This window comes from Vulpes lagopus, chromosome 24 (assembly GCF_018345385.1).
Source record: "Vulpes lagopus strain Blue_001 chromosome 24, ASM1834538v1, whole genome shotgun sequence".
Classification (NCBI taxonomy): domain Eukaryota; kingdom Metazoa; phylum Chordata; class Mammalia; order Carnivora; family Canidae; genus Vulpes; species Vulpes lagopus.
In genome coordinates this window covers 16313764-16338812 of record NC_054847.1, presented here as the reverse complement: position 1 = coordinate 16338812, position 25049 = coordinate 16313764, and the positions used below count along the sequence as shown (strand labels likewise).

Here is a 25049-nt window from a genome sequence, read left to right as displayed (position 1 = left end):
GCCATTCAACAAATCCACCCAAGCAACTTGCGTACACCATTCTTTCTCTTGTACTGTCTTGTTAAGAGCCACAATTTTATTGAAGTGAGGAAAAGGCATTAGAACCGATTTGACAATGTTCTCTGGCTCATACTTTCCAGTGAGAGATGTCCTTAAAGTGCCAATATCCTCCTAGATATTCTGACTCTGAACCAGGGGTTCTTAATGAGGGGTAAAGATCAGGGTCACCTAGGATGTTTCTTCAAAATACACTTCCCAAGGTTCCTAAATCTGTAAACCCAGTTTACCTATTCTATTGGAAAGGCTTCTCAGCAAAATATTGGTAAAGCCCCACTTAAAAGCTATTGCATTTCTTTGTGATTTTATATATTTTATTATTTTTTGGATATATGTATATATATATATGAGTGTGTATATGTGCCCCCCCCACACCGTAGAATCTTTATAAACTGACATTTGTTTTTGAGTGTTTTAAACTTGAATATGTCTCGTAAATTCTGTGTAGTGATGATTATCCACTTTGACTCAGAGTGAATTTATCTGTGACTGGATCCAGCAGAGGCCACAAACTAATTATTGCGACCAACCAAGAGAAATACAGGGAATGAGGAAATGCCACAAGTATTGACAATATTTATTGTAGCATATGGCTAGTGTATAAAGAGGTACTAGAACGATGGATCTCAGGGGATCATTCAAAAGGAAAATTAGTTAAATTAACTTTTCGGGCAAACCGAATTATACATTATACCCCCTCCTGTAATGCTATACAAAGTCAATGTTTGTGAAGAGGAGAACTGGAGGCTATAAATCAAGCCTTTCATAAGAACTGTTGTGTCTGCAGGGATTTTTTTTTTTTCCCCTTTGCGTTTTTGGCTCTTAGATGAATGAAGAATTTTCTCAGCAAATTATTAATTACTCCTTCTTGCCTATAGAATCGAGTTCACTGTAGTTATGTAGGAGTCAATGGCATTCAAGCTGCAGCTTTTGATGAAGTAATCGGCCGCTTCTGGGGCCTCTTTCAGCTGCCCTGGGCGTGCTTCACATGCAAACGACTGCCAAATGGATTCTTTCGACATTCCAGCCAATTAAAATACATTTAAAGTGCAGCTGGTGGAGAGGCAAGCCGGGCGGTTGGTTGTGCGGAGAACTTCGGGGCAGGGAGACAAAAACACAAACTTTGCGGAGCCCAGCTCGGGCAGCCCGGCCTGGCTTGTGGGGAGGGTGGGGGCTGGGGTGTGTGCAGTGGAGAAAGTCACCAAAAAAAAAAAGAGGGTCGCTTTAGCTCCCGTAGGAATCCAAGATGACACTTGGAGCGCCACCTCGGAAGACACAAAAGAGGGAAGCCTGTTTGTTAGGGTGTCAGTTTTCCCCCCTTGCCTCTTGAAACTGCGGGGGTTGGCCGGCTGCCCGACGTGGTGCTGCATGCAAATATTGACAGAACACAGCGGTGTTTGTGAGACCCGGGCTGGGGAGGCCAGGGATCAAAACTCTTGAAGGAGGATCCGAGCACCCCGGGGACTCGCATCACTAAGCGGTTAGAGCCCCGACCGAATGCAAGCGAAAAAGCCCCGGGTGAGCTAACGTGAAACACTCACCGCCCCTGCCTCCTATGCCTCCTCGGTAAGGACAGAATTTTCTTGTTTTCTTCCTTTTTTTTCCACCCCCCCCCCTCCGGTGCTGGCGTGGGCGCGGAGCTCGGAGCCGCGGGGCGCCCCGTGCGCTCGGGCTGGGGCTCTGGCTGCGCTGCGCTGCGCTGCGCGGGGGTCGCCGCCGGGTCCCCGCGCACCGCACCGGGGCTCCCGCTGCGCAAACAGGCGCGCGGCGTTGCCAGCACGTGGGTCCCCCCCGCCCTGCACGACCCCGAGGGACACGTTTTTTTCAGCGTCTGCCCCCGCAGATCCATCCCAGCCATGTATGGCGGGGGTCCAGGTGTCCCGAGGTGCAGAGCGGAGGGGGTGCTGTCGCGCACCGACCCTCCGGGTGCACGGGCTGCTTTAGTTTTTCATTTTCCATCCCACACGGCGCCCGGCCCGTTCCGCTGCGGGCCCTCACCTCTGCAGGCGAGGAGCGGTGGCTTCTTCCCCAGGTTAATACCCCCTCGGGCGCAAAGCCTTCCGTGTTACCAAAGCCATGTCCAAAACGTTCTCGAGTGCATTGCTTGATCTGGACTTTGATTGGAGAACCTGCTGGATTAGGAATTTTGTTTGCAGGCAGGCTTCTCGTGCACTGTTAAGGAGGCGGCCGCCCTTGGACTCTCGCTGGTTCTGCAAGCTCACTCGATGCCCAGGTGTGTGCACCGTCCTCCGATGCCCATCTTAAATTCCTGAGACCTAAGTACGAGAGTGTGGCTGAGCAGGGGCGTTGATGCCTACCCATCAATTTACAGGGAAGGCCACATAAAGTTCCTGATTGTTTCCTATCTTAGCTCGTCACGGGAGGCCCTTTTTGGCTCCAGTTTTGTTCATTGCAAACAAAGAATCTTGCACATTTCACGGTGAAGGATCACGTTGCAGCGTCCTGAGCTCAGTTAAATGCGCTTTATTAATCTTTAATGTGCCAGTAGCTCTGAGGCTATGCCAAGCTGAGACTTTCCAAAACTCTCCAAGCTACCTGCTGCCAAGATAAACGGTGGTAGGCCCAGAAGGGATATTTTAAGGAAACTTGCAACAGCAGAGTTTTTTTTTTTTTTTTTTACCCGTTCAGTTTGTCATGAGTCAGTGAAAGAAATCTTAAATAAAAGAGATTTCAGCGAGAACTGCATCCGCTCTATACCCTCTGTGTGTGAGACCTACTGGTAGGAGTGCACCTCCTCATACAGCGGTCTATGCTCCATGTGGGGGAGAGAATAACGCCTTCTACTGTACGGGGGTTGGGTGGTGTTTATGAAGTGGGTGCTGTGCAAATGGAGACATGTGTGAATGCAGAAAGCTTTCCTGCCTGTGGCAGTGTCTGAGCCCAGAGGAAAACAAGGCTACACATGTGGTGGGCCGCTTGTCCAACACAACCATTTCAGACATACCAAAAGAGCCAGAGATGGGCAGTGGCCACAGAAGTACATTGGGACTTAGAAATCTAACTTTGTACAGAAGAAAAATGGGGTAGTATGCTGCAGGAAATTGGCTCTGAGGTGGCCTAATGACTCAGAGAGCAACGTGGACCTAGGTTTGACCAGGTCCTGGAGAATGTAAGGCTATGACTCCTTGGGGCCGTAGGTTGGCTCATCAGGACAACACAGGGTGAAACTTGTCATCTTCATTCCTTGAGGATGCAGGTAATAGACAAAAGGGGACCCTGCCCTTAAACAGAGACTTCATTTCCAGGGTCACCATGAGGGGAATGCTGATTTGGAGCTAGGAGGAGCCCCAAGATTTGTTTCTGACTTAGAGTCATGGAAGCAAAGACTTTACAAATACTTGCAGGCATGATGGGAAAGGATCAAGAGTGAGGGATGATCTCAATTAAGCAGGAAGGGTTTTTTTTTTTTTTTTTTTTTTTTTTTTGTTTTTTAATCAAAGCATAATTAACATACAATGGTTAAGCAGCTGTATTTATGGCTTTATCGGGTACAACAGTCTCCTTACTGTGGCCTAGAACAGGGTTGATAAACTACCGCATGACAGGGCAAAATCTGCCTATGCTGTATTTTTATAAATAAAGTTTTATTGCAACACAGCCATGCCTCTATATTTACATACTGCCTATGGCCACTTTTGTGCTACCACGGCAAGGGTGGGTAGTTGCAATAGAGTCCCTACAGCCCACCAAAGCCTCAGACATTTACTACCTGGCCCTTCACAGGTAAATTTGAGAGGTAAGACATGGAGAACAATGCTTCTCAAATGCTCTGAAGGACCTGTTTTTTGTTTTTGTTTAAATTTCCAGTCTGTTCTTGACTGATAGTTTTATTAAATGTGATAGAAGTGTTGCTTGACTGCTGTGACAATATCAAATTGGTACAAATTTTCTAACATTTACTCTTATATTTTGGGCTAATCTCATTATGGATCCTCAGCAAATAGTTGTGGCCCAGTCTGATGCTGGTCACACTCTGAGCAGCTATAGAATCTGCTTAGGTTTCTAGTCTCATCTTGTACCATTTGTTCTCAACTTCCAGTCACACTGCTGTTCTTGCTGAGGATGGAATACAAGGAATTCGTTTCCGAATCTGGGCCTCTGTTCCTGATGTTTGCTTGATCTGGAAATCTCTTTCCCTGTCTTCTTCTCTTAGCCCTTCCCTTCCTTAGGTCTCTGTTTCAGTTAACTTGGTCGAGGAGACATTGGGGCCATTCCCTCGGAAAAACCTTTCCTCTTCTTACATCACCCTTCTTTTAGAGCACTTCTTACAGGGAATGTGTGCCTTGTTTATTTATTTATCTTTCTACGATTTATTTCCCTATAGTGCTCTGAAGTCAGTAACAGATAATGTAATCCATTGCAGCTGGTTTAAGCAGGAAGGGATTTCATACTGGTTTTAGGGGACATATACAATCTTGTAGGAGTTGGGGGGCAGACAGAGCTTCTGAGCTAATGCTCAGAATGACACAACAGAATTTGCCACTGTGTGTTTGTCACTGTATAAAGTTTGGAATTGGGAAGCTGATGCCACCCCTGCCAGCTCTAGGGTCACACCATCATCTCTTCTACCAAAGTGAGAATCTCTGTTTCTTGAATCATATGAAGCTAGGACAGGATACTTCTTGCTAAAGAGACTGCATAATAAGCCTCTGACAGGAATAGTAGAAACAAAGCCATCTATCTCATGATCTTTACTCAGAATTTGAAATCCCACTGATGTGTGGGGGGAGGTTCTCCTGGGTGAAATCTGGATTGTGGAAGAACTTAAGCTATCAAAGAGTCAAGTAATACCACCTTAGGTTTTCTCTACTACTCTATTGGAGTCACCAGAATCTACCCCCATCCCCTATTTGAAGTTACTGTCCATGAGGGCAGGAATCTTGTCTGCTTGCTCATCACCATATACTAATGCCAAGACTAGTGCCCGGCACGTGTAACATGCCCAATAAATGTTGACCACGAGAATAGAGGCATGAGTGAATGAATGGCATGTTTCCTGGAAGTCTGTGGTTTATAGGAGGGTAGCATGGGGCATACATGAGAGAGATTAATGGATATGAATCAGCTTGGGGCATGTCTCTATGGTGAGAGACAGGAGACTACCCACAGGCAGTACTCTCACTTTTGAACCATACCTTGTTTTTCAAAATGGAAACATACTCATATAGCTGCAGTGAGCCAATCTGTTTAGGGATGGGAATATTCTGGTTGCTTCCTAGTATTATCATTTGCTACATATACTACAGTAAGTGCTATAAATTCACTGACTCGCTCAATCTGCAAAATAGCCTGATAAAGTGGGTATTATTTCCATTTACAGAGAAGAATCAGAGGCTTTGTGTGGTAAAGCAACTTCCTCAAGTCACAGAACTGATGAATGGTGGAGCCAGATTCAATTCCACAACTTTCTAAAACCTAAGTTTGTACTATTAACATGTAGTTATAACCCATGTTATAACTACTATAGCATGTAGTTATAACATTTTTCTGGTTATTGTTCCTTCACCTAAGACCTTCCAGTTTTGTTTCTATCCTAGTGCCTCTATTAATTAATGGGTTAATTATTTAATCATCAGCTCAATCTATTGCATTATCAGCTTTATGTCTTAGCACGGTGAAATCTAGCCAGCAGTACAGGTCCTTGGTCATCATTGCTAACATTGCTGATTATCAACAATGAATTTATGTGTCTATAAATGAGCATGTAAAGGGGTAGGAAAGGTCTAGATCCACAGTGATTAAAGGTATCAAACATTGCTCTTAAGGACAAAAAGTTCTAAAGGATAGAATCTATCATTTATAAGGCACAACCCTCCAGCCTCATACTATATGTTTGATTAAAAATTTCAAATTTTTGTGTTCTATTTGGTTAAAATTCTACTTTATTTTATCTCTATTAAACACATTAACATTTGGTAGCAGTTGTACTTGTCCTTTGACAGCAGAAAACAAGTTGAAAATTATGGTTACACTTAAAAATTTTAAAGGACTCAAAGATACCTCTGAAAAAAGAGGCTCTGACCAGGGTTGGAGTACTCAACAAAGATTACTTGACAACAATGTATATGATGAGATAAAACACATAAAGTCTTGACTTTGGTAGCTGTAAAATGCTAAGGGGAAAGAGAAGTATTTCTGGAATGGTGTAGTAAATACCTCTGAAATTCTACTACTTAATAAAAGCAAGGCGAATATGAACAAAAATGATTGAATCAACATTTGTAGAACTTGGGGAATTAAACAATGGCTTGCAACAATCCAAGGAGCACTTATTCAGGAGAAAAAAAAATACCTGACTTTCAGTAAGAACACGAGCTCTGTCATTTAACTTGCTACATTCCCATTCCCATCTTTCCAGCTTTGACAGAGCCTTAAAGATGAGCAGTTTTGCCATCCATGGTAGTTCTGAAAAACAGTAGCCTAGAAGCCACTGGAGTGGTCAAAATCTATTTGGAGCTCCACAAAGAGACTTATTCCTAGGGAGTTGTCATGATTTGACCTGTCTGTTGGCTCTCTAGGAACTCCCACTTCTAGGTCTTGTCATTATTTGACCTGGTTCAGAACTCATTCAGTGCAGAAAACCTTTCTCCAGGGACACTTGTCAAAAACAATCAAAGCAGTTGTTTAACATTGCAGCTGCTTCAAACAGGAATAAGAGTTGGGGCAAAAAGGATGAAAATAAAAAAAAATTAACAATTGGAAAATGTGATGTCCATCAGGGGCTTTGAAAAACTCACATATCTTCCTGGGAATATAAAAGACATGCACATGTGTAGAGGTGTACTTATTCTTGGGAAAGACCTACAAAGGCCCTAGTCTCTCACCTATGGTTGATCTTCAGGCTCTGCACAAACAAGGAATGAAAGCTATAAAGAGTTGTAAATAGCTGGCAAAGTGAAGATATGGCTCACCATACACAGAAAAATCTTCAGCAAAGCCTGGAAGAGATTTTTTGTTGAGGCATCTTAAAGGAAAAAAATCTGCCCATCTATTAGCTGACCATTAAGCTTATCATGCATTAAAAAGAATATGGATCTTACAGAATAAGATTAGAAAAGTCCCTAAACAAATAGCAACAATAATTTCAACAATAACAAACAGAAACAACAAACAGTGGTCAGAGAGAGATCTGATTTCTAGTGTTGATGTATTATATCCTTTTATTTATTTATTTTTAAAACATTTTATGTATTTGAGAGAGAGAGAGAGAGAGAGAGAGAGAGAGAGAGAGAGACCGTGTGCACACCAGTGGTGGAGAGGGAGAAGCAGGCTGCTCATCAAACAGGGAACCCAATGTGGAGCTCAATCCCAGGACGCTGGATTCATGATCCCAACCAAAGGCACTTAACCAACTGAGCCAGCCAGGCACCCCTGAGTTATATTATTTTAAATGTCCAACCTTCCAAAAAGTTTATGAGACAAAAAGAAAAGCAAAAAAAAAAAAAAAAAAAAAAAGTTCCATAGACGGGGGGGGTGGGGGGTGGGGAAGGTATTCAATAGAAACTATATCTGAGGAAGCCCAGACATTGGACTCACTGGACAAAGATGTTTGTCCATAAATATGTTCAAAGAACTAAAGGAAATCATGACTTAAGTAATAAAATATAAGAAGAATGTTTTAGCAAACAGAAGAATATTAATAAAGATAAATCATGGGAAAAACCAAGTAGAAATTTTGGAGCTGAAAAAGTACAGTAACTAAAATGGAAGATTCACTAGTACAATTCAGTAGCAAATTTGAGTAGGCAAAAGAATGAGAAAACTTAAAGACATATCAAATGAGATTATTCAATGTATGAACAGAAAGAAAAAGAGAATGAAAAAAGTAAGTAGAAATTCAGAGACTTATGGTATGCCTATCAAGTGTATCAACATAATGGGAGTATGAGAAGGAAAGAAGAGATAGGAAGGGACAGAAAGAGTACTTAAAGAAATAATGCTTGAAAATTTCCCACATATGTTGTAAAACATGAGTCTACACCTCTAAGCAGCTCAGTGGATTCCAAGTTGGGTTCAATCAAAGAAATCCACTGAGATACATCATAATCATATTGCCAAAATTAAAAAACTGGAAAGCAGCAAGACAGAGGTGTATATATTTGTCTCATTAATATTAGCAGCCAATTTCTCATCAGGCCATGAAGTTGAACATGTCCTATCTCATCTGATCTCAGAAGCTAAGCAGGGTGAAGCCTGGTTAGGACTTGGATGTGAGAAACCATGAAGTCCAAAAGCCATGGGATGACATATTCAAAGTACTGAAAGAAAAATCATCAACCAGGAATTTTATACCCAGCAAGGCTATTCTTTAAAAATGAAGGAGGAATGAAGACCTTACCAGATAAAGAAAACGGATAGAATTCACCCCTAACAGAATTTTTCTACATGAAATACTAAAGGAAGATCGCCTGGGTAAAATGAAAAAACAGTAGATGCTAATTTGAACCCACATAAAGAAATAAAGAACATTAGTAAAATATAAAAGACAAGGCAAATGTGTTTTTGTTTGTAACTCTTTTTATCTTCTGCCTGATTTAAAAAATGCCTACAAGACAAAGCTGTAAGTTTTTTTCATAAAACTATGTGGATGAATTTGTAATGTGTATGATAACAAAAGGACAAAGTAGTTAATAGAGCTATAATCAAGCAAAGTTTATGTATAATACTGAAATAAAGTAGGTATTAAACCAAGTATATTGTTATATTAAACAGTGTAGTTGAAATAGACAAATTCGGGATCCCTGGGTGGCGCAGCGGTTTAGCGCCTGCCTTTGGCCCAGGGCGCGATCCTGGAGACCCGGGATCGAATCCCACATCGGGCTCCCGGTGCATGGAGCCTGCTTCTCCCTCTGCCTGTGTCTCTGCCTCTCTCTCTCTCTCTCTCTCTCTGTGACTATCATAAATAAATACAAAAAAAAATTTAAAAAGAAGAAATAGACAAATTCATAGACACAAAATTCTTATTTAAAATTCTTGAAATTGACTAAAAAACAAATAGAAAATATGAATAGACTTTTACGAATTAAAAATATTGAATTAGTAATCAACAAACATAGCACAAAGAAAAAGCCCAAGCAACGTAGCTACTTGATGAATTCATTCAAATATTTAAAGAAAGATTAATACTAATCTTTCACAAACTCTTCCAAAAGAGAGTTTTGGAAGAAGGAAGCATTTCTCAGCTCATTGTATGAGGCCAGTGTTACTCTGATACCACAATCAGAGAAAGAAACAAGAAACAAAAACTACAAACATGCCTTATGGATATAAATACTATAGTCTTCAACAAAATACTAGTAAAGCAAATCAACAATATATAAAAAGGATTATACACTGGCCTAAGTAAGATGATTTATCCCAGGGATGTAAGACTAGTTATGCACATGAAAAATAATCAATGTAATATAATAACACATTGATAGAATAAAAAATTGATGATGAAAACTTTATATAAACTCGGAGTAGAAGAGAATCCCCTCAACCTGATAAAGAGCATTTACAAAAAACTTATAGCTAACATTGCATTTGACAGTAAAAAACCTTTCCCCCTAAAATCAGGAAAAAGATAAGATGTCAGCTCTTTCCACTTCTCTTCAACATTGTATGGTAGTTTTACCCAGACCAATTAGACAAGAAAAAGAAAGAAAAGATGCCAAGTTTGAGAGGAAGAGGAAAAACTATCTCTATTTGTTGACATGGTTTTGTACAGAGAGGATCCTAAGGAATCCACTAAAAAAAGAGATAATAAATGAATTCAGCAGAGTTATAGGATACAAGATCAATATTCAGAAATCAATTGTATGTGTATATAACAGCAATGAATAGTTCAAAACTGAAATTAAGAAAAATAATGCAATTTAAGTGCATCTTAAAGAATATAATATTTAGGAAGAAATTAAAAAAAAAAAGAAGTTCAAGCCTTGTACACTGAAAACTACTGTTGAATGAAATTATAAAGGACCTAAATAAATAGAAAGATCCCCTATACATGCACATTGGAAGACTTAATATTGTTAAGATAGCAATACTATCTGAAATTGATCTACAGATTCAACACAATCATTAAAATTCAAGCTGATTTTTTTTTCAGAAACTGACAAGCTAATATTAGGATTTATATGAAAATGCAAGTGACCCAGGATAGTACAAACAATTTTGAAAAGAAAAGCAAAGTTGAAACTTCTAATTCTTGATTTATTTATTTATTTTAAGTATTTATTTATTTGAGAGAGAGCAAAAGAGAGGGCAAGTGTGTGAGCTGGGGGAGGGGCAGAGGGAAAGAAACTCAAGTAAGACTCCATGCTGAGCTTGGAGCCCAACATGGGGCTCAATCTCACAATCCTGAGATCATGACCTAAGTTGAAATTAAGAGTCAAAAAAAAAAAAAAAAAGAAAGAAAAGAAATCAAGAGTCAGCTTAACCGACTGAGCCATTCAGAATTAGGTACCCCCTAATTCCTGATTTTAAAAACAACCATAATAAAAAAGAGTGTTATCACTAGCATAAGACTAGATCTATATATCAATGGAATAGAACTGAGAAATATACCCTCCTATTTATGGCCAGTTGATTTTTGAAAAGTGTGCTAAGGCAATTCAGTGGAAATGAAGAACAGTCTTTTTAACATAAGGGCTTTGGAACAGATAGATATCCACATGTAAAAGAATGAAGTTGGACCCTGAACTCGGACCTTATACAAAAATTAACTCAAAATAAATCACAGACCTAGATAAATGTAAGAGCTAAAACTATAAAAACCTCTTGAAAACATAGGAGTAAATCTTTTTGATCTTGGATTAGGCGGTTTTCTCAGATATTACACCAAAAGCAAATGACAAAAGCAAAAAAAAAAAAAGTTAAATGGGACTTCATAAAAATTAAAAGCTTCTGTACTTCAAAGGACATCTTCAAAAAAAGTGAAAAGACAACCCACACAATGGGAGAATGTATCTGCAAAGCATATATCTGAGAAGAAACTTGTATTCCATACAATGGAATATTACTCAACCAGAATATATAAAGAACTCCTGCTACTCACTCACAAGAAGAAAAGTAACTCATTTTAAAAATGGGAAAAATATTCAAAGTCATTTATCCTAAGAAGATAAACAACTAATGAAAACTTGCTTAGCATCATTAGTCACCAGAGCAAACACAAAGCAAAACCAAATAAGATACCACTTCATACCTACTAGGATGACTGCAATTAGAAAAAAATAAACAATAAATGGTGGCAAGGATGTGGAGAAATTAGAACTTTCATATATTGCGGGTAGGGAATGTAAAATGGTACTGCCATTTTAGAAAAGATTTGGCCGTTTCTCAAAGTGCTAAAAATTGATTTCCTGTTTGAACCAGCAATTCCTCTCGTAAGTATATACCCAAGAGAATTGTAAGCATATGTTCATGCAAAAATGTGTACATGAATGTTCTTAGCAGCATTATGCATAATTACCAAAAAGTGGAACAAACCCAATGTCTACCAACTGATAAATGGATAAACAAATGTGGTATATCCATATAATGGAATAATATCAAGCCATATAAAGGAATTAAATACTGATACATACTAAATGTGGATGAAAACATGCTACACAAATGAAGATAGACACCAAAGACCACATATTATATGATTCCATTTTATCTGAAATGTCCAAAATAGGCAAATACATATAGAAATTAGACTAGTGGTTGTTAGGGGCTAGGAAAAAGGGAGATTGGGGAGTGATTGGTAATTAACATGGCGTTTCTTTTTAGGGTAATAAAATATTCTGGAACCTGGCTTTTTGGGGGAGGGTGATAAGATATTCTGGAATTAGATATTGATGATGTTTGCACATCTCCATGGATATACTAGGAAATATTGAATTGTGCTCTTTATTTGAAAAAGATAATTTTACTGTATGTGATTTATATCTCAATAAATCTGTTATTTATAAAATATGCTAAGGGGAAAATCAGAGTTACTGGACTCCTCTGAGTTTAGGTTCACCTTACTCATTTCTGAGCAATAGACAAGAGTGCAAATAGATGTCCATATACCACAAGTCAAATGTTTTAAAATTGTGAATCAAGCAATCACAGTCTTAAATGTGTTTTATTCCCTTGCATTCACAAATACATCTTCATCCAGGAACAGTTCTATACTGTTGGCTATGGGAAATGAGCAAGGGCTTTAAGAAGAACAATGATGTGATAGTATCATTATTTCTGAAACAGCTTGTTGGTGGGCCTGTCAAGGTGTAGGTAGAGGAAAGCCTGGGGATGGTAGCAGTTAGTAAGCAGTGGTGATCACCCTCCCCAGAATTGAGGTGGACACAAACCAATATCATAGTATGGAGATAGTTTGGCAGATAGATCAGGCACGCTAAATAGGGTCAGCAGAAATAGATAGATGTAGAAGGAGGAAGATATGTGAGAAAGGAGAAAGAGGTGGCTGACCTTTAGAATTTCACTGACTCAGGCTGGTGACATCATTAACTAAGAGATAAAAGAAGAAGTAGGTTTCTTCTTTTATCAGGTGGGAGTAGAGGAACTTTGAGAGCTGGGCTTTGGGTATGTGAGGCTGAGCTATGTGTAGGATATTAGGTGGAAGTTACCAATTAGTATTGAGAAGCACATGCTTGGAGTATAGAAAAGGGGTCTGAGTTAGTAAAATGATTTAGAAGTCCCTGGAATCGTCAGAGTCCCACGGAGGATTAAGAACCAAATGGAATGAAACACAACAGAGCAGTACCATTAATAATTAGACTCTGAAATGTTCCTACTTAAACAAAAGACAAAGATAACACCATTTGCAAGAAACTGTCATGATGTGTGGTAGAGTCTTCATGGTGAGCTTGATGCTTTTGGTTAGAAAATGGTGAATATAGGGCAACTGCATGGCTCAGTGGTTGAGTGTCTGCCTTCAGCTCAGGTCGTGATCCCGGGGTCCTGGGATTGAGTTCTGCTCCAAGTAAGGAGCCGGCTTCTCCCTCTACCTATGTCTCTGCCTCTCTGTGTGTGTTTCTCATGAATAAACAAACAAAATCTTACAAAAAAAGAAATGGTTATTATAATATGATCCATAACCAGTAACAGGTGGGAAGAACAAATAAAATCAGCCAAATTATAATGGAAAAGACATAGAACTGACTTTTTCATTTATATATAAATTGTAGCCTATATTTAAAAATATACATACAACAAAAATATATTACTGGTGAAGTTTTGCTTCTTAGGATTCTTTTGGTGTGATAACCTGTGTTTTAAAGAAGAAAAATAGGCTGTTAATTCTTAATTGCTTTAACTGGCTGATGATGCTAGTTAATGTTGTTATTAGATTTATACCTGAAAGTACTTCAGAACTATTAATTAGACATTTCTTATCAGCTCTCTGCATTAGATATTACCAGCCTGCTTGCTGCTGCCATTCCCCCACGTGCTGTAATTTATGCCAGATGATGTGACTTGTTCACTGGGAAAAGTACTTCGAACTGAGAACCTGCTAGTTTTGGGTTATTGGAAGAGCATTAATTTGAGTTTGGTGTTGCAAAGTGTTTCATTTGTTTACTTGCCAAATGAGTAAAATATGCATGTTTTCACTGGCTTAAATTTCTGTCTAAAACACTTTTCTGTACTCTGATTGGCAAAGCACAGAACTGTTACTCTCTCCTGTCATCCAGGCCTGGCTTCAGGAGTCCCTACTCTCATCTCCTCACCGGGAAGAGGCTGTGTTGTTTCTTTGGATTCGTTGGCATTTGAGCATTTCTAAGAGAGACAGGTATCTGCACAATAAGTGATTGGACTTAGTTGGAGGAATATGGAAAGGTTGGAAGTTGAATGTGTTAATCAGGTTTTTTATTATCAATAAGCAGCAATCATGTAATTTCAGTGAGCTGTGAAGGCGATAGGTTTAGGCCATATTCTAAAAGAAATAAAGATTATATGCCTCTCTGTTTCAGTTCTACCAAAATGTCCAGGTCCTCTTCTTCTTTCCTGGCTTCTAGAAATCCTATAGAAGGACGGACTGTCACCTGCCTCTGTGATTTACAAGTCATGCTCTTTTATGTCTGGATCTGCATCCTATTGTAATGCTCTGATTGGATTTGAAATGGGTTGCTATGAGGTAGGTTTTCTCATAATCTGATGGTGGGAGTAAAAATTGGCATGACTTTTATGGAAAGCCTTTTAGCAACATGTGTTAGAGTATTTTAATCTATTCTAATTTTATCTGTTCAATAGAAATAATATGCGGTGTGGACAAATACCTACTTATAAAAATATTCATTACTATATTTATAGTAATAAAATATGGAAAACAACTATCTATCAATAGAAGAGGGGTCAAATACATCATGGAATAGAGAGAGCTCTTGTAAATCAACAAGAAAAAGATGATGTCCCCCAATAGAAAATGGTTAATGGAAATGAAATGCAGTTCACCAAAAAGAAATGCAAATGGCTAAGAAGCATTTGAACAGATGTTCATTCTCATTAGGAATCAAAGGATACAAATGAAAATAATGATATATTATTTTAACTATTAGGAAAGATGAAACTGTTCCATTGATGAGGAGGTGGAAATCAGGCATTCTCATTTACTCTTCATTGGAGTGTAATTGGCACAATTGTGGAGGGGGAGAAATTTGAATGGGAGAGAGCATACTTTTGACTCAGCAGTGCACTTCTAAGATTGTATTTTAAAAATAATCAACAAGTCTACAAAGGACATGTATAGGATATTTACCAGTTACACTCATGCTAGTGAAAACTGAGAATAATCCAAAACCCATTAGTAGGTGATTGTTAAATACATGATAGTACAACCACATGAGGGAATACTATATAGCCATTAAAAACTAATGTAGATCAAGGGGTGCCTGGGTGCATGACTCTGAGTGTGTTAAGCCACCAACTCTTGATTTCAGCTCAGGTCATGATCTTGGGTTGGTGGGCTCAAGCCCCACATCAGGCTCCGTGGTGGGTTTGGAGTCTGCTTGAGATTCTCTGCCTCTCTCTCTCTCTCTCACTCTGCCCCTCCCCCAGCTTGTGTGTGTACACACACACTCTCTCTCCCAATAAACAAACAAGCAAACAAGAAAAATTGATGTAGATCTAGTTGATAGGGATGATCCTATGATACAGGAAGTGGAAAATGTAGGCTAAAAATAAATGTGTATCATGAACTTATTTTTAAAAATGCACATCTTCATCTGCATATATGTGCATACAAACAAAAGTTTGAAAGTCCTATCACTGGGATGCCTGGGTAGTTCAGTGGTTAAGTGCCTGCCTTCAGCCCAGGTCATGATCCTGGAGTCCTGGGATCGAGTCCCACATTGGGCTCCCTGCATGGAGCCTGCTTCATGCCTGTGTCTCTGCCTTTTTCTCTCGTTCTCTCTCTCTGTGTCTCTCATGAATAAGTAAATAAAAATCTTTAAAAAAAAAAAAAAAGAAAGTCCTACCACTAACATGAGATAACTTGTTTCTTATTATATATTTTTGTATTACTGAATTTGTCTTTAATTCTTATATATTAATAGCATAATCAGTAAAATGCACCTTCACCATTCACCATTGTAATTCAAGAAATAAAATAATACATTCATAAAATGAAATATTATATAGCCAGTTAAAATAGTGATTTTTGAAAAAATAGTAAATTAAATTAAAAATACATAGAGAAAAGACTGGAGAAGAAATTCATCAAATGTTAACAGTGTTTATGACACATATATACAACAAGAATTATGGCCACAGCCAAAGTATTTATAATAAATATCATTTTCGTATTTGGAAAAAAATTTAAACAATTTAAAAGAGTTATTTGTTTTGTGACCAATTTCTACATAATCTCTCTTTTTTAGGTCCCACAGATCAGAATGTCATAGGTACACCTATAAATACACACAGTAGAGTATATATTGTACATACCAGATATATGTCATGAACCAATTACAAAATGCCTGTATATGGGCACTTGTTTACCAGTGGGCAGTGTAGACACTGTGACAGGAAGAAGTGTAGGTAGTTGGGTCTCCCAGAGGGTTATAGAGAAAAGTCATCTAGACTCTTAAAACACTTCTATACCTTTGGTAAATGACCCACAGACTTAGATGAATCATATTATCTTGTTTGCTTTTTCAGAGAGCACATTTGGAAAATTTGGTAAGGTGTGTTTTTTGCCAAACCATCCAAAGTAATTTAATAATTTATCCCTTCCCCCCATACCCTCAAATTATTTTAAGTTGATTTAGTCTTCTCACCTTCTTAGATTATAGTCTTTGGTTTTCACAACAACCCTGTGAGTCAGGCAGGGTAAATATTTACATTTCCCAGATAAGGAAAGAGCTTCAGAGAGGTTAAATACATTGCTTAGGATCTCAAACTAGAAATTCAAGGACCTGGGATCTGAACCCACATGCTTCTAACAATCCATTTATTTCTGGGACTTGAATCCAAGTTTACTGCCTCCAAATGCAGTTGTTTTTCTACATATTATCATTCTATTCTTCTCTCAAAAGCTTATGATCACTTTAAGGTAGTTCCAAGATTGAACCTGGATGCATTTTCTAACAAGGCACCAGTGAGCTGAAAGGAAAGAGGAATTCTGGCCAAAGGAATGACTTCAGTAAGGCATAGGCCAAGGGGAAGTGTTTTAGGAGTGAGTGGGAGGTGAGTGGGGTCTTAAACGCAAATGTCTGTGAAGGTTACGCAGGTGAATATAAAAAAATAGAAGCCTGCCAGGAGTGAGAAAAACAAAATCAATTGCATGCTAATAAATAGGACTGCCACTGGATCTCATTGTGTCAGAGCGGCAGGGATTCATGAGGATGTGGGTGAACTGGGGAGTGTGTCCTGCTGAATGCCGGGAGGAGGTAGCTGTTCCTCAGCACCAGCAATTGTTGCCAGAAAGAGCTGGCTCTGTGTGTGTTTTTCAAATTATTTTTAAAAAGCTGGAAATCTGATTTTTACATAAAATCTCCCCATTTGAAATGCTAGCTGTAATTTTAAAATAATAATTTGTAGGCCAACTAGAATCTATCTGAAGGCCATCAAAACTCCTGGAGTTGCTGGTTTGTGATTTCTGGGACATACTCTATCTTGAGCATTTACAAAGCTCCTGATTGATCAAACTCCGTTTCTGTTTTCTTGATGTGCTAATAATGCCACTGTGATTCTTGACATTTGTCCTTTACATATTTAGGAAAACATCCCTCTTTCATCCTCACACCCACGTAAATCAGCCCTCTCTGACCCTGGTCCTTTCTCACATTCCTTCTAAGAGGTAGGAAGACAAGGGTGTGCCTGAGAGGATACCTCCACGTGAACCCCCAGAACAGCCTACATAAATAGTAGACTGCTGAATGTGAGCAGAGGAATGGCCCTCAGGGCTTGGGAAAGATGTGCTTTAATTAAGCTACATTTCTGACTTTAATTATTGTCTAGACTAGAATTTTTTGTGAGACTGTAAATGTAGGGGTGGTGGCTTGGTGATACAAATCACTCAGGTTTCCTTTGCCTGTAAGAATCCAAGGAAAGGGTGCCAGGGAAAGGTTAAAAGATGTATGAACAGTGGTGGAAATTATCATGTTAAATCTACAAACTGGAACAAACATTAGCCTACTGCCTAGACCTGAAATTAGCAAGGACGTGTCCCCCCAGTTCCACAGCAACCATCGCCACTGCCGTAAAATGTATATAAACCTGACTCTTTGTCTGTCTCTGTCTGTCTTTGTCTCTGTCTCTCTCACACACATATACCTCAATTCTAGAGGACATTCTAATACATCTTTGAGGCATTTTAATTTTGGAAATAATTCTCTTCATAAACCATCTTGGGGCTAATTTTTAACATTTATTTAAGATTTTACTTATTTGAGAGATAGAGAGAGAGATATCATAAGCAAGGTGGAGGGGAGGGGGAGAAGCAGACTCCCCACAGAGCAGGGAGTCTGATGTAGGACTCCATCCCAGGACCCTAAGATCATGACATGAGCTGAAGGAAGATGCTTAACCAACTGAGCCACCCACGTACCCCTAATTTTTAACATTTTAAATATGCAATGTTTTACTGTGTACTGTCTTCTTAAATAATGATTTTTTAATAGAATTTTTGGAAAATACCACAAAGTATATGAAAGAGGACAACATGTTATAAATAATCCCATTACCCAAAGATGCTCATTGTTATAATTCTGGTGTGTACTCTCCTAATCTTTTTGCTATGCTTTTAAGAAAAACAGGCAAATGAACAACCCCTCCCCCAAAAGCAGACAAACCCTTGACTTTATGCAAATAATCTGAATATCAAGAATTGAATTTTGTGGTAAATTCATTCCACATAAGTCAGCAGTGAGAAAAAAGTGCTGAAAGGTGAGGCCACAAGAAAGAATTCAACTCATAAGAGAGGCGAATGAGCACTTCCTCGGCATTTTAAATGCATTTTGACTGAAGGGATAAAGGCCAATAAGGACAGGCCTACTGGGGGCACTGCATGCAGTGGTGACAGGTTCAAGCACAGGTGAAACACGCGTGAACACAGCGTACAGCCCCTGTGAGACATCTGGAGGATCCTTATAAAAGAATGTCTCAGTCCAATGGCTTTGGATAGGAGGAATTCTTGTACTAACTCAGCCTGAAGCATCTTCCATTAGTCACTCTCTCTAGCACTTGCTGCCTAATCAATCATCATAAATAAAAGCAACACAATCTAGAATATTTTAAGCCCTCACTCTGTGTGTATTTGTGGGCAATGGTTAGACGTGGACATTTTAGCACCGTCTCATTGAGTTTTTCGTAACTATTGAGATATCATCTATGTACCATTTAAAGTGTATAGTTCCATGGTTTTTAGTATGTGTACAGATTGTGCAACCATCAACACTATATAGTTTTAGAATATTTTTGTCACCCCAGAAAGGAACCCTCTACTCTTACCCTTGGCGGGGGGCCAAGGGCCACTGTAGCCATCTACTCTTACCAGTCACTCTCATTCTCCTCAGACACCCCAGTATATTCTTATTAGATGTGTGATTTGCAAATATATTCTCCCATTCTGTGGCTTTTCTTTTCTTTTCTTTTTTTTTTTTTTGTTGCTGTCCTCTGACCCACAAAAGTTCTTAATTTTGTTGAAGTCCAATTTATCTGCTTCTTTCTTGTATTGCTTGTGCTTTATCACCTCTAAAATCCATTGCTTAATCCAAGGCCACGAAGAGATACTTTCATCTTCCTTCTAAGAATTTTTACAGTTTTGGCCCTCACTTTTAGCTCTGGGATCCCTTTGGAGGCCATCTTTATATAATGGTGGGAGGTAAGTAAGGGTCAACTCTATTCTTTTACAGGCAGATATTCTGTTGTTCCAGTACCATTCATTGAAAAGACTATCATCTCATTTAATGTCTGATTTAATTTTCACAATAGTCTGAGGAGTTAAGAATTATAATCCCTCTTTGCAAATGAGGAAATGGAGGCTCAGGGAGGGTAAGTGACTTGTCTGAGCACCCTGAGGGATTCCAGGGAAGAAGTGAAATTTGATTTGACTCCAAAGGCAGGGTTCTTCCCACAATAGCAAAATGAACATCTATGACGTGCCATATAGTAGTAGAACAAACACACACAAAAGAGTACTCATTGCTCATTTGATGCCTTTAAGGGTTTTTTTTTTTTTTTCCAATTAATCTTATTCTTCCTAAGGAGATATCCGTGCCAAGAGCTCCAGGGCTAGGAGAGATGAATAAGCACAGTTCTTATTTTTTAAAAGCTAATAATAGTACACTAGAAACAAGGGAATTTCCTACAAGTAGGATGGCTGTAGAAGTCAGTATTTTTGGTCAAAGCCACAGAAATCAGTTTAAGGAGCTGCACAGTCAGAGGCTCAGAGAGGGAGCAGGAGATTGGAGAACCAGCCTGCAAACTGCAACCGAGGCAAGTCCGAGGCTCAGAAATAGGCCGCTAGAAACTGTCTTGGGCAAAAGGAAGTAAGAGCAGGACATCAGAGCCATTGCAGGACACTACCGAAGACACCATGAGCGTGCCTGATTGTGCCCGAGTCTTTGCCTCGACACGCCTGCATCCGGAAACAGGTGGGAGCCTCTGGCTGCATGAGCTAGAGTTGTGTGCCCACGCCGTGTGGGCAGCGGGCCAAGGTCCACTCCAGCCCATCCGTGTCACACACAGTGAGGAATCCTCCAGAATAACAGGGCCGGGGATGCTGGAAATGCCCACTCTCAGGACAGCAGAGAGACCACTCTTTCCTCTGCTATTCTCATCGCTTTCTTCTTATCAATGAGCCACAGAGCCAAGCTGTCTTCATCTTTTTATTTCATTATTTCTTATTCCTTTCATTATTTCACACGACTTGTTTTTCTAATGCAATTATAATCTCCCTGTGGTCAGGAGCCGTGTTTCACACACCACTACTTCCCAGCTCCCTTTGCACTTTAAATACAGGCTTATGGGGTGTGTTTTCCAATTGCTAGTGATTCCTGGGATACCCCAGGGGCCACAGTCAAGTCTTCATAACTCACATGTGGATGCTCATCAGCCAATTTATAATCTTAAACCTGACTTTCCTTCCAGTCCCAAATGATCCTAAAGACCCTGCCCCCTTCTAGCAGCTGGGGACGCACAGGGAGTGTTTGCCTCCTTCAACATCAGCTGAATGCAGAGGGTTGAGGGGGAATGTTGATGATGGGCTCTGTTGCGGGAGGGCTGTCAGCCAAATCGTGGCTTTAGCCCTGCCCTCACATTTCTATTAATATTGCCTTTATTCTGAACTTTCCAACTCTTTAAGGTATTTCTTTTTAGGGCTTCTTTAATCCATCAAAATTCTGTGGAGTTCTGGGTTCTTTCCCTTGTTTATCGTCAGGGGTCAGAACTGGTTGTCTTTTCTGTTCTACGAGTCCGTGGGGAGGAGAGTGGAATCCCCCAAATAGCTGAGCTCTGACTCAGCGCTTCTAGGACCTTCTCCTTCTGGCCTCTCCCAGCCCCCTTCTCTACTTTCTGCAGTTTACAGAGCACTCAGTTGGTGTGATCTGCTCTCAATAAAACTATCTCTGACCACACTGCAAAGTAACAGCAGGTTCTTATTTTAATTACATACATTTAGGATGAAGGTTGCTAGGCACCATGAAAAGCATCAATTTGTTGTCATATCATGCACTGCTGTGGTTTTTCTCATCCTTGGAACTGTTGGCTGTAATGTCTCTTGATTTTTCTGAGAAAGTAGATGTTCACCTTTTGTATTTGTAAAGAACAGCTTTCCGAGGGACAGGAGGAGTGAAGGGCCAAGTTTACGAAAGATAAATAAGTGTAGTCATTAATTTGTAAGAAGTTCCCAAAGGCTGCATGCCTAAAGAGTATTTCCTTTTGAGCAGTAATCATTGAATCATTGATTCACTCAGGGGTAATGCACGTGCATTATAAATATATATTCAGTGGTTTGAACTATCAACATTGTTCGTGAGTGCCTGGCTAACATGTAGCCCACGCGTATCTCTATCCCCAGCACAGATACCCTTGACCAGTAGCTCAGTGGCCAGGCTTATTCCTACTTACTTAGCAGGATGGAGAAGTGGGAGGAGGGGAAGCGATTCAGGGTACACAATGAGGTGTGTTGTGCTGATGTCATAGGGAGACAAAGTTGTTTTGTGATGGTGGGATGGTCATGAGAGAATTGGGTGGGAAAATGTCTCTTATGTATGAAGATTTGAATCCAAGGAAAAATAAAAGACATCTCCCGTTGTGAAAGTTTAAGTAAAATCCTCTTTGTATTTAGAGTCCAGTCTGATGGAGACAGTCCTACACTTGAATCTTTTTATTTCAATTTGGACTTCAATTGCTGATAATGCCTTGCTTCATTAAGACAACAAGAGCCTTTTCAGTGCCATCTCTGCCTGGAAAGAGATAGAACCCTGGAGTAGCAGAGAGTGTGGTGGAGGAAGGAATTGTCTTTACTGTTTCTCATGATCAATTGGGCTTGTCTCTCCTCTCCTGATGGCTACTTTTCAGACCCCATACCCCAAGCAACAATCTTCCATCCCACTTTTCACTTCTGTTAGTTTGAATCCTGATGGTGGGATTCCTTTAGGACTTCTTGAGCACCTACTGTGTGCCAAGCACTATGCTAACAGCAAACTGTAATAGCTAGTGCTTTAGTGTCTATCCTGTGTCAGGTGCTTTGAGCATTCTGGAAATAACAGCTTTCCTGAGGTACAGGGGAGAGAAAAGCCAAGTTTAAGAAAGATAAATAAGTGCAGTCATTAATTTGTAAGAAAGTTCTCAATGGGTATTTTCCTTTTGAGCAGTAATCATTATCCCTGATTGAATAAAAAAATATGTATAGAATGGGTTTCCTCCTCAAAAGATGGCTATTTTGTAGATGAGGCAATTGAGGCTTAGTGAAGTTGAATCACTTGTCCAAGGTCAATTAACTAGGAGGTGGTTAAGACTCAGAATTTGAACGCAGTTCTGTTTGACTCTACAACCCAAATACATGATTTTTAATATGCTGTTTTTCTACTTTTATGGTGTATGTCGCATTTGAAAAGAGAGGGAGATACATTAGAACCTTTGAAAATTGATGAGAATAAATATCTATCTAACAACTAGCTATCTATCTTCTCAGAGTGGGGAAGATTCAGCAGCTGAGGCCCCCCTGTGAATGCCATGATTTCCAGGCTCGGATTATTACTTTGGTTGCTAAACTCTGTCCTCTGTGGTCCTAGCTGCCCTCTGGACCTGTGCACAGGCTGATCCTCTCCAAGCTCTTCCTCCCTAAGTACCTTAGAGACCTCTCTCCGCTCTGCTGTCTCACAGATGGGATCTCTGAATTCCTGCTGCCAATCTCTCTGGCTACTAAATTTCAGCAGCTGCTTCTGATTTTGGCAGCTGCAGTTTTCCCTGTTAGTGCCACTGTTGTATTCCCCATTAAAGGATGGGGATGACACTTAAAGGATGACACTTAGGGCCCTTTCCCAGACCTTTGGGATCAGGTTCCCTGCTGGGTTTGGGGAAGGGAGGGTGAGGTAGGGACTATGAGAATCTGGATTGGTGAGACTCCCTGCTAAGACTTGCTTCCAAATCTGTCTCAGACCAGTGCTGATCTCAGTGTGTCGTCTAAGGAAAAGTTGTTGAGAGTGATCAGTAGTAGGGTGGAAAGTTCAACTTCTAACTGTATTAGGCTCTGTTCTCTCCTGATGTTCACTTTGACCGCTGGTCCTAGGCTAGTGTTTGCACTCTTAAGATCATATTAGAGAAGCAAAACTAAGTCAGAAATGAATTCTCAATGTAGACACAGCAGTTTATATTGATGTAATATAGTTTCATCTCTAGAGAAAAGCACCCATATTGTGCTTACTTTCATTGACTATACTAGGACCTTAAAACTAGGTATTTGTGTGGAAAGCTGCAGACTAGGAAAAGTGAATGATTTCATAGTAGCATAAAACCACATGGAGGATATCGAGGATAGTGCTGTGTTTGGGAGAATATTTCTTCATAAGCTTGCCATGATCTCACTAGCTGTGGGAGTAAATAATATCCTCATTTAGAAATGTGGGAGTTGAGCCCAAAGAAAGGGCTGAATGAGTGAATAATGATCTATGCTTGCCTACAGTTAAAGTTCTCAGCTGAAGGCAGCTTTGATTGAATTGGAGGGGTAACTCAGTTGAATTGCCAAGCCTCATGCTTCTGCTATGTGATGCATGAGTCTGTCCAAGACCCCAGTTGAAGGCTGTGGCACTTCTAGGGTATTGAAAAGAGCCTAATTAGGAAACTCTGCGATGGTAAAGAAGATGCGGATTATGGCAGGTGGTTCTTTTACCAAGTTCACAGATCAAACTACTCCTCATGGCAGCTCAGCCCCACTGAGGCGCCCATCATTCATGAAAACTAAGGAGTACCTACTATGTGCCTGGTATTGTGATGGACACTAGAATGGTTCTGTGAACATGACAGTCTGTTTTCAAAAAAACGCCTGTCAGTGGGACATTAGGAAAAGACAAGACATGAGCCATGTCAGCCCAGAACCAGACTCTACAGATGGAAACTGCTCAGGGAGAGCCTTTTAGGAAGGACATGGAGGCTTTGGTGGCACAGGCAGAAAATCATTGCTCCTGAGCCAGGACATAGGAAAGCCTGGGATAGGTGCTACTGTTTGCCTAAGTCACCTTGATAATCCTGAATCTAGGGATTTGAGGAATTTATTAAACTTGTATATGATGGCAAAAGGAATGCCAGCCTCGAAGATCAGAGAACTGTAGGTCTCATCACCACCAGAACTTTGCCCCCTCTCCCCCCAACCCCTCTTCAACATTCACCTTGGAAAAATGATCAGAGCACTCTGGGTCTTAGTTGTTTGATCAGTAAAATGGTACTTTACTTCCCTGAAGGTGAAGGGCTGGACCCCCTATCTTCTTAATTTTCTTTCAATTCTCAAGTCTATGATCTTATGATTTGTGCTTTTCTCTGTTGATAAAGGCAACACAAAAGCCGATCTTTGCATAAGTGTGTCATTTGCTAGTTTAAACCCAGTACCCAATCCTGGACATTTGAATAACCCCTGGACCAGATATGTGGTCCACAGGACCTGGTCCTAGATGTTGCTGAGTTCACTTGAATCAAGTCTTTAAAATGTTTTTCAGCTTTAAGAGAAAAATTGTTTGTAGAAATTACTGCCCGCTATTTAACCATCTGAATTTAGTGATGAATTAAAGGTTCATTGTAATGGTGTTATCTTTAAAGGACATTTAAAATGTGTTTGGTAAATGACATTGACTCATGTTTATTTTTGAAAAATATCCTGGTTTGTTTCATAACAGTCATAGTGGGTTAACAAGTATCTATTGAGTGCCATTATGTACGGAGAAGTAAACGGAGCTTCATTGTCCAGGAGCATAGGACTAGAAAGTATTCCTTTTATTTTTAAGAATCTTCCCATTTATTTGAAATAAGGCATGTGTCTGAGAACAATTGTAGAGCAGTTTGGC

General features: G+C 39.8%; 1 protein-coding gene across 1 annotated transcript in view; it reads left to right on the top strand.

The window, feature by feature from the left end:
• The first annotated feature begins 1116 nt into the window (after window positions 1-1116).
• NCKAP5 (NCK associated protein 5) overlaps window positions 1117-25049 on the top strand; it is a 947236-nt gene continuing 923303 nt past the window's right edge. Inside the window, exon 1 of the mRNA XM_041739534.1 lies at window positions 1117-1623. The gene's annotated coding sequence lies outside the window, so the exon portion shown is untranslated. The remainder of the gene's footprint in view (window positions 1624-25049) is intronic.